General features: G+C 34.4%; 1 protein-coding gene across 1 annotated transcript in view; it reads left to right on the plus strand.

The window, feature by feature from the left end:
* The window catches only part of LOC129804988 (uncharacterized), a 53145-nt gene that overhangs the window by 25948 nt on the left and 10257 nt on the right, over positions 1-16940 (plus strand). The window lies entirely within an intron of this gene.

The raw sequence follows: 16940 nt of genomic DNA on the forward strand, positions 1-16940 counted from the left end.
TCTTGTTCCAACTATTCATTTATGAAAATTTTGTACAAATATATAGTTTTAGTACAGATTTGTTCTAAATATTTAGCTCCCATTTCATTGCCTTTTCCTAATTTCGAAATATTTTCAATAAAATTTCTCTTCGAAACAAATAATCTATGAACAAACTTTTTTCCAATGGAAGAGGGAAAACCCATTTGTTCCCCCAATGTCTGAACTTCCTATTTTTCGCCCAAAACGACAATTGTTGCCACAAGGAGCATATGTTACCATTTTCCTCACATGAAATTTCCAGGATGATGTCTCCCTTCTTTGGCTCAAAGGCATTTAACACTCAATGCAGCATCTAAAGGAAAGAGGAAAGGTATTTGTGTGGGAGATGATACAAAGTGTGAGTTTTCATAGTTACAATATTTGCCTTTTTGCTGAGGTGTGAATGAGCAAAGGAAACAATTTTATGGTTGAGCCAATGGTCTAACAAATCTAACATGATGACTTTACCAACGGAACTTGCATTCGACTTTCGTCATCTCTATTTGTGCAGAAGGCAAAACAGTGTCTCAAAACATGGGACGGGGTCAAGGTGTTATCTAATTTTCTGTCTATTGTGACAAAACTTGAGCAAGTACATCTGCATTGACAATAATTCTGTGTAGTCTCTTTTCCAGTAGTATTTTGTAGAATGGTCTAAAAGCTCTGGAGGTGCTTCTGCCAATGGTGAAAAGTTTTAATTAAAATTCATGTTTATTCATGGTGTATTTTCCGTAATTTAAAACTATGTTGGAACGTGAGGACAAACACTGCATCACTGATTTTCTGAAATAAATTAGTAAATGAATTAAATTCAAATTGGAGCACCACGAGATAAAAGTTTTCCAATTTTCTCTCGGAAAAACAAATCACTTTTGCTGAGTGTTTTGTCTCTCTTTCCGCCAGTATTTTCACCATTTATATTAAATGGAAATTTGTTTTGTTAATGATGATTACGGTGAGTGGAAGATGATGAGTTTTGCTACTCATCAACTCGACCCACTCCACCCATTTGAAGAGATTTCGTTGTAATATTCTGTAAATGCCATACTGAATTTTATTAATCTGAATGAAAATTAGGCAGAATTTTTGTTGATTAAAATTAAATTTAGATTCCAGGTAATTTTCATAATATATACTTTAAATTAGATTTAGAATGAGACACAGAGGCTTCGTTGTTTTAGTCTTAGAGATTTGATATTAATGCTAAGTTCAGCGTGTATTTGTAAATTTACCTCTTAAGAGACATTCTGTTTTGAAGTGTTCAAGGTTTAAATAAATAAATAAGAGCAATAAGCTCAAATATTCAATTCATAAAATATTTGAGATAACATTGTATTGCTCTTAATATGTACTCTTTCTAATAAAAAACTTTCAGAATATTGGGCAAACTTTCTAATAAAGTTAAGAGTCTTACCTAATATGAATTATATTAAGGAGTTTAAGGAGTTAAAATCTTTCAAGCTATTTTAGAAAAAAAAAACACACAAAAGACTGCAAATAGTTTGACCAATGCAAACAACAAGCGTCGAGATATGATAATGACGTTTCTTTTCGCCGTGTGACATCAGAAATTGCTTCACTTTTTGTTACTTTTTACTCTATAACCTTTTGTTACTTTTTACCCCAAGTGCCCATTTTTAATAAAAGGATTTCTGGAGAAAAAAACTTTTGTGAAATTCTAAAATAGATAGCGCATTCTTATACAAATAATCCAAATTATTTAGAAAATATTCACCAGTGCATCAATTTTGAAAAATAAGTAGGTAATAATTGTTATCTTCTGCAAGGAAAATATTTCAAAAATGGGGCTAGAAATTTCGATATTTTTTATTTTCTAAATTCCTTTGTTCGAATTCTAAGAAACTTACGACATTGAAGAAGGTCTATAGAGGCTATCTATAGAAAAAAATTTGAGCCGCTATCTATTTTACCTTGGAAGATATTGAATTTTGAATTTTTCGATTTGTGACTTTTTGCCCCAGTCTCCCTTAATGTTTTGTATATTTTTTTTATTACTAAAGGGCGTTTATTGAAACACTCAGGTAGACTCTTAGTATAAAGTTATACAAATTGAGTTTTTAATTCCAGCTGCTAATTTTCACTGGAGAAGAGACTTGAACAGTATATCGTTTAGTAAGAAAAACCAAAACAAATAATAAAAGAAAGGTGGCAAAGCGTCTCAGGCTATGGGAAGTGCTTGAATTCGTGACTTAGATGCTATAACTCAAAATACTTTCGCATTATATACCGGTTACCGGTTCTCAACCGATTTATGAATCACTCAAAAGGTTCTCCGAATTAGTTTTAAAAGAAATAGAACTGAGTTTCTCTGAGTCTAGTTTTCCTTTTTTCCTCAGATCAATTTTTATTTTTATATATTTTCTCTCATTCAACCTGTAAAATTTTTTTTCTATCTTCTCTTATAGAGCCTGAAGAAGATTTTAAATAAATCGAAACGCGTCGCTAGCTAAAAGTTGCTATAAAAGATTTTGACTGCTTTTCCGATTATCACACATAGTAATAGAACTGGTTTTCGAACAAAAATTACTTATCGGATCATAACCGGTTCACAACCGTTGCCTGAAACACCTTAGGAGTAGTATAATTGAATTTGAGATAAAAATTACCTATCGGTTATGAACCGATTCCTAGATTGGAATTAGCTTGATCTTGTCAGAAATTTCGAGATCTTTCCAACGAACCCAAACATGATACCATACGGTTGATAAATGTGCTCTCTAGAGCCTAGTAAACATTTGACTTTGAAGATTGTTACTAATATTTTCGTGTAATAGCCTTTACACACTAGAGTAAATTGTGTCCATGTTGAAGCAAATTTCCTACGCTTCTGAAAAAAAAACTCTTCAATATTCAAATTTCTTTAATGTGTAGGCGCCATAAGAACGAAATGTCCGCCTAGATAATCTCTAAAACCGGTACCGACCAAAATCTTGAGTGTCAAAATCTCGAAAACCCAAAATCCCGAAAGGGTCAAATCCGGAAAAGCCAAAATCCTAAAAGTCAAAATCCTGAAAGGGAAAAATCCCGAGCGCAAAAATCTCAAAAGCCAAAATTCTGATGAGGTCTAAATAGCAAAAATCTTGGATTTTGTATAGGGCCGATAGGGCACAGAATTGGGACACTATCGGGAATAGACCACAATGACCACAATAGGCCTTCGCAAGCAGCAAATTTTTTGTGATGCGGTCTAAGTAAGGAGTTATAGAACCAAAATTCTTATGATCTGCTTATAAATAAGTGTTCTTGGTTCCGTTACTGAGCATACTAGAAATAAAGTAACAGATTCTTAAGGGGCTTAAAACCTTCTGCAAGGCTTTAAACACAAAGCTCTCATTATAATACTTTTAAACATGCATTAAGCAGACTTGTCAGTCGGTTTTATAAGGCCGATATATCTTGCGTCTTGGATTGGTCTTCTTAAGGAATATTTCAGGACAAAAGCCCTGCCACAATAATAGCAATGTGGGATTAGGATTGGTGAGTTCGACCGTCACATTCTACATTCTTCACACGTTATTAAATTTACATGAAAATTTGGAGTTTTATTTTATTACTTACTATAAGAAAACAAATACACCCTCGACTTGGAATTTAGCCCCGTGTTTGCACATTCAGTCTGGCATGGCTCAATATCATTATCTTGTTCTATTATTTTTCAGATGTTTTTTTTATCTTTTGTTTGTAATGGTTTGCAATTATAAAGACACTTCTTTTACTAAAAGCCGACATTCAGATTTTCCTTTCATGCAGCCCACCTAGTCTTCGCTGTATCCCGCCGAATTTTATTTTCTAAATTTTGAGCTGGATGATATCAGGGGATTTCTCAGAAATTCCACGAACAGAATTGTCGTCAACTTTTTGCTTGTTCTTGAAACAATATGACGTGCATCTTCACTCCTAACCAACATCATTAATCTGTGAGTGAAAATCGTTACAAATCATCTCTTTTCATATCTACACATTGTTAGTGCGGAAAGGTTGCGTAACAAATTTAATTGTTTGTTGCGCTCAAATGGCATAAAATGAACGTCAAAATTCATCGATCATTTTTTGCCATCCACTCTCACCTTTTGCCAGAGATGAGACCAATTTTTGGGCGACAACATAATCCATCATTTGGCACAATTGGGTGATATTTTAATTTCCGTAAAATGCTCACACACTTTTGTCCATTTTCCATTCACACATGAAGAGCTATGTATGATCCAAAAGGTACTGCCGGAAAATGATTGCGTCAAAATCCATGGACGTTCTCATTCAATTCAAGGATTGCATTCCAGGCTACAAAGGCGGTATATCATCTAAAAATCTTAATCCAATTTTTTTTGCTGCCTGGTCCCATGACTGTCTGCGCAATTGACTTTCTTGTCAAACACGATTCACGCTCACATAGCACTTGGGGGCTTGTTGGAACTATTACTGAGAAAAAGAAATAAAAGTAATTCTCAAAGTGTTTGCCTCATTTAAAAAGTGAATGCGATTTTGATAAATTTGTTCAACATGACCGTTAATTGTAAAACTCTTCGCAGGGATTTTTTTTCAATCCCACCAAAAAATTTGTTCAGTACTCGTGGGCAACATTGCTCTTGAATTTCTACGTTACGCAAGAAAACACGCATTTTAATGATTATACATACTTGGCGTCTGCAGAATCATTTCGAAGATCATTTCGAGAGATTCCATATCAGAGTTGAGTTTTTATGCAGTTTAACTGCGAATTGATTATAATCAATTACGTTTTATCTCACTACTCTTTAACAGTATACAAAATCACAGCTTATTTTCACTATCTTAGATAACATTAAGCTCAAATGTGGGTTTTTATTACACCGGAAGAAAAACAATTGAAAAAGATTAAATTATTTACTGTACCTTTTTTACATTAAAATTTTTATTTCTTGTCATTGGAGGAGAAATAATGAGTTCAATAAAATTATAATCGGTTATTCAATTTTAGAGAAAATGATAGTAAGGGAGGTGGAGCTACTTTAAGCTGAAGGCTCCATTGATATACGATTTTTTGCATATTTCTAAAGGAAGCTGGGTTTTATTATAATTTAATAAGGGATACTGGGGTAGTACTAAACACTGCTATTTATGTCTACACAACTCGGACTTATGACGAACATTTCTTCAGTGGACAAGGACCCATATAGTATCTATAAATTGATATATGTAAGTCTCGTTTTCTGAAATTCAATATCTAATTGAAAAAAAAAATGCATTGTATACAACTACCCCGCCTTTCTTGCTTTCCCAGTTTCCCCTGAGTTCCACAATTATTTTGTAGAAATAAGTTGTATTTGGGTAAGTGTGCCAAATTTTGGCATAGTTGCATGCAAGCGCCAAAGTCTCAAGTTTGAAATGTAATACCTTTAATAGAAATTAATTTTTTTCACTCCTTCTACTTAAGGAGTGTTGCTTAGAACCTTGTAGAAAGTTTATCGTCTTTATTTATTTTAAAATCATTCTTAATACATTTTAAAATGACTAAAAATGTAGATATAGCTTTGGTGCCCTATTTCGGCCACCTTCATTCACATAGTTCCTTGCCCTTCGGGAATTCTTCCAATGTCTTTTTCACGTCATCTCGTCTCTCGAAGCTACATTTTTTGTTATTTTTTTCATTGTGTAATCTCTAGAGTATGTAAAAACTAAAAATTCATGGAAATTCGAGGAACAAAGAAGGTGGCCGAAATAGCAAGCTGGCCAGAATTTGGCACACTTACCCTACGTGAAAAGGCAGTTTCCTTTAGAAATTTGCGAAAAAATCGTTAACCAAATGTAGTTCCACAGCTCAAAGTAACCTTACCTCGTCCTAATATCTTTGGATAAGCAATAGAACAGGGTGGAGCAGTTTAACGAAAAGACACTTTAAATATTTGAATATAACTGCTTGAACTCCACAGATAGATCAATATAAATAATCCTTCGATTTTTAAGTTATATGTATTTCGAGTCCTTATACCCCAAAGAGTCGTATTTTGGTAGAATTTTGGAAATCTGCAGTTTCGAATTTTTTTACGGAGCGTTGCTTGTCCGGCCGGCCGTTACCGCGCCTAGAGCTCAAACGGTTAGAGATAAAGACTTGGGACCTTGGGTAGTCCTTCCCATAAATCGACTCTTGGACCATTAACATGCCTTTCATTTTTCCCTCGCACTTCTTTCCCTTCCAAACCATGTTGTTTTTGGGATTGTTCGGATTTTTACCTCTGAGTTCTCTATGAAGTTAAATTTTCATCTTTATGCCCTGCAACCATTCATTCCATATATCATTATTTTTTTTAAATTTTCTTCTTTCAATTCAATTACCTTAATTCAAAAGTTGTGCAACGATTTTGGTTGGTTTAGTAATTTTCGGGTGAATATCTTTCGAGACGGGTAAATTTATTTCCATATCAGGTCAGGAAGCATTAAATTTCATGTTGGGTCGGGTTCGGATTCCATCGTAGATACGGGTTGGAAAAATCTCGGCCAATTCGTCGGAATTTTAAATTAAGAGAATAATTTTAATAACTGAAGGAAAGACCGTAGAATGTTTTAGAAATTTCCTAGGCGGGCATTCGTCCTTTTACGACAATACCGTTTAATCAATACTAATACCGGTTTTCAAGGTCGAAAGTCAAAAAGGCTCTATAGAGCGTATTTCTTATTCGAATGGTATCATATTTGGGCTTGATGGAAAGCCTAGGTGTTCAGACCTGAACATGGCTTTCGCTAATTTATCTCATCTTTAATCCGATCTTGTGCGGAAATAATTTATATTTAATTAATAAATCCCCAACTAAAGTATTTTTACTACTTTTTAAATATACGCACAAGAAGTTTCATTAATTAACTGTCAATAGTTTGCTGAATATTAACAATTAAAGTTGTAATGTTTTTTCTTAACTTTACCATAGGTCAGTATATCTATACATGTGACTGTGTAGATATACACAACCGATTGAATTTGCCTAGTCATTATATATGAAATTAATTTCTCCCATTTCTCCCTACACTTTCGGAGGCGTGCACTTTTATGCACTTTTTCCCCAATTTTCTCCCACTTCAATTTGTATATTTTAGTACTAAGTACCTTTGTATAAATAGGCAATTATGCCGAATAAAGACACCTTTTGATCATAAAACCCCGAAGACTTCTCATTGCGGAGCTAAGCATAGAAACCCATATTTGGGCGATGCTGTAGGAGTTTTAAGAGAAAGAGGTCAAGACAAGCAGTCAAGTGAAGTTGAGAGAAGTAAGACTTCTAAAATCCCTAGCAGATGAACTCCAGAGGACTAAGTAGCCGAAGGAGTTACCAGAGACATCAACATTGAGTAAGATATTCCTCCCAAGAATAATTTTTGTGAGACGCTTTGCGCTCCTGAAATTATTCTTCTCCCCCCATTTCAAGTGTAGCGATACACGCTCCTTAAATTGGGTCCTAGCTCACGGGAGCACATCCCTACACTTCCCCTTTATCAGCTCTGCCACTGAACATTGGTCCTTCGCCCCTTCATTAAGGACAGATTATGGTTTTTTAGTTGCCTTTTCCGTCTTTCATTGTGATTGAACCGCGATTAATACTAATTTAAAGATTCCGCGATTTATTCAAGATTCTAATCCTTCCAAGGATAATTTGAATTCACTTATTTGTCATCCCTTAGAGGACAATTTTAATATATTACTTACAGAAATCGCGAGATTTTTTTTCTTCATTTTGATAAAACTTTAATTTTTTTTTGGTACATCTTGTATCACCTATTAATTCCCGGATAATATCTTGCAAATTTCTAGGAATAAAATAGAAATCTCTCACCATAAATCAATTCGCCATTGCAGCTTCCAGCTTTCAGATGCTGCAAAATTAATCGAAGACTGATATAAGTAAAAATTCGATAAAAATTCGGCTAAAATTGTTTTGGTTTTGGTGTAACTTGCGTGGGAGAGGAATCCATTGACTCAAAGTCTCAAACAATTCTAATCAATCGCCAGCCGGTAGAGTGCAAAATCCGCCGGAGCCAAGTTGCGTCTTTTCTAAGTGAAAAAAGCCACAAGTAGATTATTTTCTGACCTTTGGTAAGACAAATAATTGGAATTTCACTTAAATTTTCACTTTTTCCCCATCGATCGCGTCATAACACATTTTTCACGTCTGCACTTTTCGCACATAAAACGACACAATGGAATGTGTGAGGAGCAAAATCGATGATCAAGCAATTTTGGCGGGTGAAATACAGTCTTTATTTGTGACACACAATGAAGAAATCTCTTATTTTAAGACTAGGGAAATATTACTTGATCGACTCAGCAAGCTTGAAAATGCTTGGATTAGCTTTTATATGAACCACAAAGAACTTAAGAGAAGTTCATTCAACGATGATAATAATTATTTTAAGAGTATTTTCCATTCGATAAAATCGTTATATTTTGAAATGAAATCATCAATTGAGCGCAAGCTCATTGATCTTGGATCTCTTGAAAATATTTCAGAAGAGAAAGATTTAAATTTAACAATTTACGAAGATCAATCTGAAATCCCAAATTCGCCCTATGGGCAGCAAAATCCAAACTTTTCAGTGAAGGGAGGTAAGTCTCCACCCGCACTATTCACGTCTCATATAGAAGAGACACATTTCAATGAGCATCAGGTAGAAGAAATTTCACAAAATGTTTCTCAAAATGAGGGTCTTCCAGAAAGTTCGTTGGTTCGCAAAGACAATGCAGTTTCATTGGAGGTCTTGGAATATCAATACCCGGTACAAAGGGTGCAATCGCGACATTCGTTGGTTCAAAATGACAACATAGTTCTTCCAGGACTCACAAAAAGTCAATATCCCTCTCAAATTGAAAAATCCTCTGAACATTCATTGGTTCAAAAAGACAATGGAAATTCAGAGAAATTCTCAGGATATAAATGCTCAGAACAATTAATGCCATCGGGACAAACATTGGTTCACTACGACAATGTTTCCTTCGGGTTTAATAAAAAGCTTTCTTTGCCATCGGGACAAACGTTGGTTCACTACGACAATGTTTCCTTCGGGTTTAATAAAAAGCTTTCTTTGCCATCGGGACAATCATTGGTTCACTACGACAATGTTTCCTTCGGGTTTAATAAAAAGCTTTCTTTGCCATCGGGACAATCATTGGTTCACTACGACAATGTTTCCTTCGGGTTTAATAAAAAGCTTTCTTTGCCATCGGGACAAACGTTGGTTCACTACGACAATGTTTCCTTCGGGTTTAATAAAAAGCTTTCTTTGCCATCGGGACAATCATTGGTTCACTACGACAATGTTTCCTTCGGGTTTAATAAAAAGCTTTCTTTGCCATCGGGACAATCATTGGTTCACTACGACAATGTTTCCTTCGGGTTTAATAAAAAGCTTTCTTTGCCATCGGGACAAACATTGGTTCACTACGACAATGTTTCCTTCGGGTTTAATAAAAAACTTTCCTTGCCATTGGGACAATCATTGGTTCACTATGACAATGTATCCTTCGGGTATGTAGGACAGTCAGTTCGTTCAAATTTTAATTGGATAAAAGCGGGATATACGATTGATAATTACAATATTGAGTTATTCAATAATTCAGGATTTCTTTGCAATCCTAAAAATACTTGGTTGTCATCAGAAGATCCAACCGTGGTTCATAAAAGCAATCACTCTTTGGGACATCAGTGCCCACCTCAAATTTCCGGGATGCATCCAGGGAACAAGTTGGTTCATAAAGACAACGCATATTCTCTGGAATATTTGAGACATCAGCTCCCATCCCAAATTAATTGGGTGCCGCCAGGTTATCAGTTGGTTCATAAAGACAACAGATTTTCTTGGGAAAGTTCGGACCCTAATTTTAATCAGCAAAGGAAAAACAATATTAATATTCCACTTTATTACTCGACGCAGAAAGAAACAGTATTTCAGATTTCATGCTTTTCGCGTCCCAAAAAGACAAAACTCTCTTTAGGGTTGACGTCATTCAAGAAAAATAGAAGTGTACATCAGGGACACTCAAGACATCAGAGCCTATTTCAAAATCGCACTCCAGAAACTCCTACAACCGCAGCGTTCAAGGATTATTATGTCAATGACACAATAATGGGAGTAGATCCTTTAAACCTGGTAACATTTAATCCTCGCGACTTATTGTTACAAAATGAATTCATGAAAATTCGAACATTACCGAACAATTCTCGGGAACTGCTTTCAATAATTTCACAATCTCAGAAAAGATATAAGAAATTAAATGTTGCTGATCGTAATGCAAGCAGTGCATTTTATACTGTTTGGTGTCCACTAACGGACAATTTTAAATACAAAACTAATTTTCTTTCAATTGGTAAAATTACCGCAAGTAAGATCCATTCGGATATTACTTCCATGTTTGATCCTTTGGGATGTTTGGCTCCGGTCGTTTCATATGCCAAGCATATAAGAAGACGACTGGGTTGTTCTAACACACCTAAAAATTCAAGGTTGCCCAAGGATATTCTCAAAGACTGGAGAACGCTCATACAAACGTTCCCAGGAATTGAAATGATCAAAGTTCCAAGATACATTGATTTTTCTTCTGGCGCTGAAGTACAACTTTACGCATTTTCCGATGCTTCCGAGACAGAGCTTGCAGCGGTTGTCTATGCACGGATTCTTCGCAACGATATTCAATCAGTGCATCTAATTGCTGTAGAATCACTTATGTGTTCTATCACAAGTAATACAACTTTGCCAAGATTAAAATTAAGAGCAGCTTTTTTGTCGGCAGAACTTATGCAAATGATAGAGCAAACCATGAATCTTGATAAGATCGATAAATTTGCTTGGACAAGTTCGCGAGAAGTATTGGCATGGATCGCTCAAGATTCATCTACTTGGTTAGGGTTTGTATCCTCCAGAGTAGCAAAAATTCATGAATTAACCGACAAATCTCGTTGGAATGAAATTCAGGAAAATCCTGTATCATGGGTGGGACAAGGTATCCGTCCATCCCACTCAAAGAAAATCAAACAATGGGTAGTAGGTCCTTCGTGGCTACGACGATCAGAATCCGAATGGCCAGATAAAGAGGATGAGCATTTAAGAGCAGCAGATAGAATTGCAATGGAAATGTCATCTTCTTTAGTTCCTTTAACTTACTACGAAGAAATGGAAGTAGTAGAAGCTATATTGAAGGAAATGAGAACGTAAAATAATCTGTTTTCTATTCAATCCTTTTGTTCTGTGGTTTTGGCAAATTTCCTTCGGAAAGGATTACTTTTTTCAGACTGACAGATATTACCCGAACATTTTTTTTCAAATAAATAATTCCAAATATTTTTAATTATTGTGGATTTGGGAGACTTCCTGAGGGGAAAGATTTTTCAATGATAATCCTCTGGGCAATTTAAATTTTTATTGAATCATTTTCTTTTCTAATCCACGCAAGGACTTTCATTAAAGCTTTTTTAACAATGCAAAATAATTGAATAGTGTTTGACATAGTTAAGCCATAGCAGCGACATTCTTGAAGGATAGAGAAATTTCTATTTTCAAAATAATTTATTGACAACAAGAAAAATGCAAGGTATATTGCGTTGTCCTATTCTTTAATTAAAAATAAATGAGCTAATTCAATCACAATTTAAAACTATGAGGATCAGACCTAAAGACCATAATCAATTGGCATTGAAGCTTTAGTCCAAAGGAAGCAGTTCTCTTTTATGTGATCTGTTTATCATCGCATGGAAAAATGCACCCCAGAATTGCAGTTAAAGTGTATAGCTTGTTATGCAATAAATGATCTTGGTGGAAGCAATCCATGTATCTTTAAAAGTAAAAACTTTATGATGCTGTAATATAGATAGACTATTTCAAGATTGCGGTTCAAGCAGTCATCAATCTTTTGGACTAGTACAAGATAAGATGCAGTTTATCAACATTAGGGTGAAACTGTGAGGGATTCATCATTTAGATTATCATCATCGATTAACAACTGAATATTCAACGGAGATGCTATATCATCAGATTCTTCAAAGCTTCAAGCTGAAAAGCTGTATGCAAGTTGCAGTTAGAGTTCACGATTACTCTTCATGCAAACCCAAACATCAATACGCATTTCATTTGCGTGGTAGATTAACTCTACAAGTGAAAATATCGGAGCAGTTCACATCTGTGAACATCAAGGAAGCTTCAATATAAATCAGTAAATGATAAGGATTTCTAAATTATCAATTTCACAAGTTGATTTTGATAATATTTTTCGGATACTTCATTGAGGTAGTTCCAGACAATAAGTCTACTAATATAAATCTAGTGGTGAATGCTTCATTCAAATTATAGCTTCATAATTCCACTATAATCATTTGGCTTGACATCAAGTTAGTGCCAACAATATGCAGGAAGAAAAGTATTTGATCTTCTTGCATTTATATAAAATTTCAACATATTGTCGAGTACAATACGTAATTGATCATACAAAATCATGTGAGCCTACTACGAAGAAGAGGTCTTCAATTCCCAAGGACATCGTACAACAAAGCTTCATCACTCTTAAAGAAATCGTGTTGGACATCCAAATCAACATTATCCTGAGTGGAGTGAACATCATCATCTTCTCGCCCGTTCCGGCCCCAAGATGTTCAGACCTGAACATGGCTTTCGCTAATTTATCTCATCTTTAATCCGATCTTGTGCGGAAATAATTTATATTTAATTAATAAATCCCCAACTAAAGTATTTTTACTACTTTTTAAATATACGCACAAGAAGTTTCATTAATTAACTGTCAATAGTTTGCTGAATATTAACAATTAAAGTTGTAATGTTTTTTCTTAACTTTACCATAGGTCAGTATATCTATACATGTGACTGTGTAGATATACACAACCGATTGAATTTGCCTAGTCATTATATATGAAATTAATTTCTCCCATTTCTCCCTACACTTTCGGAGGCGTGCACTTTTATGCACTTTTTCCCCAATTTTCTCCCACTTCAATTTGTATATTTTAGTACTAAGTACCTTTGTATAAATAGGCAATTATGCCGAATAAAGACACCTTTTGATCATAAAACCCCGAAGACTTCTCATTGCGGAGCTAAGCATAGAAACCCATATTTGGGCGATGCTGTAGGAGTTTTAAGAGAAAGAGGTCAAGACAAGCAGTCAAGTGAAGTTGAGAGAAGTAAGACTTCTAAAATCCCTAGCAGATGAACTCCAGAGGACTAAGTAGCCGAAGGAGTTACCAGAGACATCAACATTGAGTAAGATATTCCTCCCAAGAATAATTTTTGTGAGACGCTTTGCGCTCCTGAAATTATTCTTCTCCCCCCATTTCAAGTGTAGCGATACACGCTCCTTAAATTGGGTCCTAGCTCACGGGAGCACATCCCTACACTTCCCCTTTATCAGCTCTGCCACTGAACACTAGGAATTCCTGGCAAGTCTAAATAGGTTCCAATCGGTTATAAACGGGTCAGAAGCAAGTTATAAACCGATAAGTGATTTTTATCATAAATTCAATTTATATTACATCTAAGGTATATTTTACGCAATGTTTTGAGTGATTTATAGATCTGTTCAAATTAAAAATCGTTTAAGAACCAGTAATGAATCGGTTATGAAAAGATAAGCATTTTTTGTCCGATAATTATTTTATTAGTCTTGAAACTATTTTAGTGGATCTGTTGAGTGATTTACGAATCGATTCAAATCGCTTAAGAACCTCTAATCGGTAAATATTGAGAAATGTACTTTTGAGGTATAGTAGGACAAGAATTCGAACACTTTGCAAAGCCTGGGTATGAATTCTGAGAATATGAGTTTATCACGTGATAAATTCACTTATGTGAGATCATCCTAATTAAGTGTTTCACAAGACTTATCGAAAATTATCATGTAAATTCTAGGATACCGTGACTGTTTCCCATGAAACTTTGTGTGAAAAGATCATGAAATACTCAAAAAAGACGATCTAAGAGTTGTGAAATTATCACGTGAAAAACTCATGGATATCAGAATTTACCCCCAGAAAGAAACGCTTTTCCGCACCTTTTCATTAAATATTATCACTGAGAAAAAACGGGGGTGCGATTGACTTTTTTTTTCCTCATAACTTCAATACTTTTTAGGTGTAAAAATATATCAACATTTTTTAATGTTAATTTTACAGCTTTTTAAGGGTAAAATTAACATGAGAAAGGGTAACTTTAAACCCAAATACACCTAAAAAGCATTATATTTACACCGATTTCGGATTAACACTGCAGTGTAAAATTGACAATTCCGGAATGTTATTTTAACTTTTTCGGATTTCTCTCACTCAGTGATGGTATAATCCTCAATTCCGGATAATCTAATTTGGGAATTCGGGCTTTGATAAACTTATAAAAATTAGTACAAAATATAATTCTAAAGTTACTTTGTATATTATTTAATTAGTACTGAAAAAGTTCACTGGGGAACATTTAAAACTTAATTTTAAGAGTATTCTTTTACATCGCATCATAAATATATTTTTTGCATACTATCATATACTTTAAAGTAATTATCGTAATTATTCTTTCGGTTTTAGCAGAATAGTAATGTCTCATTAGGATAAATTTGCAAATAGTATGCTTATCCAAATCGCAATCGAATTTCTGACAAATTTATCATTGTCAGTTATATCTTAAATGACCCGAAACAAATCATGCTTTCGTCTAGACCAAAGCATTTTAAGAAGTTGTTGTTCAACTTTAAGAATTAAGCAATTGTAATAAGTCATACAAGAAAATCAACTAATTGGATCATTTATAGCGGAAATTGTTTGTCAAGCATACATTTATATTTGAAATACGATCATACAAATTATTGCTGTTGGAGAATTAATAGTATGAAGCTCGTCTTGTAAACATTAATACTCACCTTGAAGGTGCAAAGAGACACTGAGAAGGCTAGCAAATTGTGGCAGGGCATAGTGAATTTCTCCTTGTAATGTGTGCAAAACTAACACTGGCCAATTTGAGCCAAGAAATGACCTCAGAGGCACAAAACCCAAATTAAATGGTTTAAAAGAGGCTAAACGGGCTATTTGGGCTGTTTTTTTTTGGCGCCAAAACATGGAGAACACCTATTGGCATTACTTTGCTGGGGGATTCAATGAACTTATCAAGTGAATTCTTGGGCAAATTGTGAACTTGAGTTGGTTAAACCTTTGAGAGAGTTCGAGGTGATTCTTCTCTGATGAAATAATGCGCCTTTAAAATAAATGTGCAACGATTGGGATGGAAAGTTGTAGTCTATATGGCGGGATTTTATGCAATTTTTGCTGAAAAAAAAAAGAGAATCGTGTAACACAATAGAGCCCCGAATCCATGAATTGTGGAATTGAGAGTGAAAGTGATCTCAATTGAATATTATTTAAGGGATTCCTGGTAGTGCGAAAAAGGGTCCTTTGATCGATGACAACCGCAGTTGATGCTGACAAATTGACAATGTCATCATCGATTTTTTTTCTTGTATCATCAACACCAACTCTTGAACAGTTTAATGCGTGTCGAGCAAAATCCAGGGAAAATTTATTTATCGATTTACCACAGCCTAAGACTTTAATATTCACAAGCACGATGGATTTTCTGTTGATTTGTCAAACGTTTGGACAATCACTCGATGAGATTACGTGATTATAGAGTCCAAGTGGCTCTTGTGACTAATTGAAATTGATGTTGTTATGTGTGGCTATTTGTCTTTGGAGCAATAAAATTCAATAATACCTCTCCCGGATAAGTTAGAATGCAGAACCTTATAATGAACCCATCAGATGCTTGTTCCGACTTCCACTTCAAGAAATTCCCATATGACGAGATAAGAGTAGTCACAGTTCTGTGGTGATAATAGTGGCACAGGATTTTATATCTCATTCAGCAAGATTAGAATTATTTTTAGAAGCCAATGATACATACTGCAAAGACGATAAATTTATTTTACGACTAGTTAATACAAGACAGTATTGTTAGAGATAATTTTAACTAGTGTGCTTTATTCTAAAGAGTTATTGCATATAGAATTTAATTAAAATTCTCTCGAATGTGAATAGCAAGAAGTTCTAGAAATTATGCATAATTGCAAAAAAGACAAGAGGCAAATAAAAGTAATCTTAGGTAATCTTAAAGTAAATATCGTCTGATCGGCACCGATTAGTTGCTCTTATCTGTTAATCAATGCCGGTAAATCTCCATGATAGGCGGATTCAGCATCGCATATCATGGTCAGCTATTTTACCCACTGGAAAGGTACTTTTTCAATGGGCTATCACTGATTCAAGATTAGAAAACCACTGCTCCTATACAAAATTTTATTTTAAAATGAAGAGATTTTCATTATTTAGAATGCCATAACATCTTAAAGTAGGAAAGCTTCAAACACTATTTAATAAAGACTTAGTATTTCTTAGGTTCTAAAAACTAAACTAAAAATAGCAATAAATAAGACTGAAAGTACGTTCTTAATATCGTTCTTAGATCGGTAATAAACCGATTTATAACCGATAACTATTTTTTATCCGATAGTCAATTTACTCCTAAGGTATATTTTGGATAATATTTTTAGTGATTTATAAATCGATTCAAACCGGTAATGAACCGGTTACGAACCGTAATTTTTGCACAAAATCAATTCTATTACTCTTAAAATTATTTTGATGATGTATGATGATGTATGAATCGGTTCAAATCGGTTGAGAAACGGTAAACGGCAAATGATGCAAAAGTACTTTTGAGGGATAGCATCTAAGTCACGAATTCGAACACTTCGCAAAATCTGGAACGCTTTGCCACCACTTTTTCGTTAAATGCTCTATTTGTTTAAATATGAAATTCCCGGTTAAAAAAGATTTTTAAATCTTCTTCGTCATAATGTTTTAGTATACTTACCAGGAATTAAAGTTTTAATG

The sequence above is a fragment of the Phlebotomus papatasi genome, chromosome 2, assembly GCF_024763615.1.
Source record: "Phlebotomus papatasi isolate M1 chromosome 2, Ppap_2.1, whole genome shotgun sequence".
Classification (NCBI taxonomy): Eukaryota; Metazoa; Arthropoda; class Insecta; order Diptera; family Psychodidae; genus Phlebotomus; species Phlebotomus papatasi.